The following is a 2500-nucleotide window of genomic DNA, read 5'->3' as shown; positions in this document are numbered from 1 at the left end:
CCACTTGAGGTCCCGGCAGAGAATAGTGCCCAGGAAGCGGAAGGACTCCACAATTTTGACTGCGGAGTCTAACAGGGTGATGGCGGTGAGTGGGGCTGTATTCTTCCTGAAGTCCACAACCATCTCAACTGTCCTTAGAGCATTTAGCTCTAAGTTGTTCTGGCTACACCAGGTCACCAGGTTGTCAGCTTCCCACCTATAGTCAGACTCATCCCCACCAGAGATCAGCCCAATGAGGGTGGTGTCGTCCGACAAACTTCAAGAGTTTGACGGACAGATGATTGGAGGCGCAGCTGTTGGTATACAGGGAGAAGAGCAGTGGGCAAAGGACGCAGCCCTGAGGAGTTCCCGTGCTGATGGACCTGGAGTCAGAGACTTCTGTTCCCGGCTTAACGCACTGCTTCCTGTCAGAGAGGAAGTCTGTGATCCACCTGCAGGTGGAGTAGGGCACGTTCAGCTGGAAGAGCTTGTCCTGAAGCAGGGCAGGGATGATGGTGTTGAAGGCAGAGCTGAAGTCCACAAACAGGATCCTGGCGTAGGATGCTGGGGCGTCCACATGCTGTAGGGTGAAGTGGAGGGCCATGTTAACTGCGTCGTCCACAGACCTGTTGGCTCTGTAGGCAAACTGAAGGGGGTCCAGGAGAGGGTCTGTGATGGCTTTGAGGTGTGCCAGGAGCAGGCGCTCAAAAGACTTCATTACCACAGATGTAAGGGCGACCGGTCTGTAATCATTTAGTCCTGTTGGCCTTAGCTTTTTGGGCACAGCGATGATGGTGGAGGACTTGAGACAGGCTGGTACATGGCATGTCTCCAGGGAGGTGTTAAAGATGTTGGTGAACACCGGAGACAGCTGGCCAGCGCAGTGCCTGAGGGTGGCTGGAGAGACAGAGTCCGGCCCGGCTGCTTTGCGTGGATTCTGCCTCTTGAAAAGCCCATTAACTTCTCCCTCCTGAAAGGAGAGAGTCGTTTCTGTAGTATGGGTGGGGGATGGGGCCTCTTGGGTGGGAAGGGGTGGTTCAGGACAGTCCAATTGTCTTTCAAATCTACGGTAGAACTCGTTCAGGTCGTTGGCTAGGCGGGAGTCGTTAGTGGTGTGGGGCGCTCTGGGTTTGTAGTTGGTGATGTGCCTGAGCCCTTTGGCAGACAGAAGCAGCGTCGTTAGTAGAGAACTGGTGTTTTAGTGTCTCTGAGTACAGTCGTTTAGCCTCTCTCACCGCTTTGCTAAACCTGTTCTTCGACTCCTTGAATCTGTCTCTATCCCCACTCCTAAACGCTTCCTCCTTCTCCAACCTCAACCTTTTGAGCTTTGCTGAGAACCAGGGCTTGTTGTTGTTAAAGTTCACCCTGGTACGTGTTGGGATACAGCAGTCCTCACAGAAGCTGATGTACACAGCCTCTGTGAGTTCATCCAGACTATTGGTAGCAGTCGTGAACATATCCCAGTCAGTACAGTCTAAGCACGCCCGCAAATCTTCCACAGCCTCACTGGTCCACTGTTTAGATGTCCTCACAGCAGGTTTACAGAGTTTTAGTTGCTGCCTGTATGCACGAATCAGGTGGACCAAGGGAGTTCTGTGCGAGCCGAACAGCCCCGTGACCCACAAGAGAAACATCCCCGCCAAATTCGAGCGTTTGACGGGGTCTATCCGTGAAAAAATATTCACGTTTTTGAGTGCACATGCATTTCTGCTGCAAATGCCTCTGGAAGTTTCATGCCGTTCGTATGCCAATTGTGGCAACACGAAAATGACCCGTTTTCCCATTCCGAGGGATTTCTGTGCGACCCTAACAGCCCCGTGAGCCACAAGAGACACATCCCCGCCAATTTCTAGCGTTTCACGGGGTCTATCCGTGAAAAATATAGACGTTTTTGAGTGCACATGCATTTCTGCTGCAGATGCCTCTGGAAGTTTCATGCCGTTCGTACGCAATGTGGCAACACGAAAATGACCCCTTTTCCCATTCCGAGGGATTTCTGTGCGACCCTAACTAACAGCGCCCGTGAGCCACAAGAGAGACATCCCCGCCAATTTATAGCGTTTCACGGGGTCTATCCGTGAAAAATATAGACGTTTTTGAGTGCACATGCATTCCTGCTGCAAATGCCTCTGGAAGTTTCATGCCGTTCCTATGCAATGTGGCCACACAAAAATGACCCGTTTTCCCATTCCGAGGCATTTCTGTGCGACCCTAACAGCCCCGTGAGCCACAAGAGAGACATCCCCGCCAACTTCTAGCGTTTGACGGGGTCTATGCGTGAAAAATATTAAAATTTTTGAGTGCACGTGCCTTTCTGCTGCAAATGCCTCTGGAAGTTTCATGGCGTTCCTATGCAATGTGGCAACACGAAAATGACCCCTTTTCCCATTCCGAGGGAGTTCTGTGCCACCCTAACAGCCCCGTGAGCCACAAGAGACACATCCCCGCCAATTTCTAGCGTTTCACGGGGTCTATCCGTGAAACATATAGAAGTTTTTGAGTGCACATGCATTCCTGCTGC

The sequence above is a fragment of the Petromyzon marinus genome, unplaced genomic scaffold (genome assembly GCF_048934315.1).
Source record: "Petromyzon marinus isolate PM22_M1 ecotype Great Lakes invasive population unplaced genomic scaffold, UKy_Petmar_22M1.pri1.0 PM_G_Scaffold_90, whole genome shotgun sequence".
Taxonomy (NCBI): domain Eukaryota; kingdom Metazoa; phylum Chordata; class Hyperoartia; order Petromyzontiformes; family Petromyzontidae; genus Petromyzon; species Petromyzon marinus.
This window is presented reverse-complemented; position numbering follows the sequence as displayed.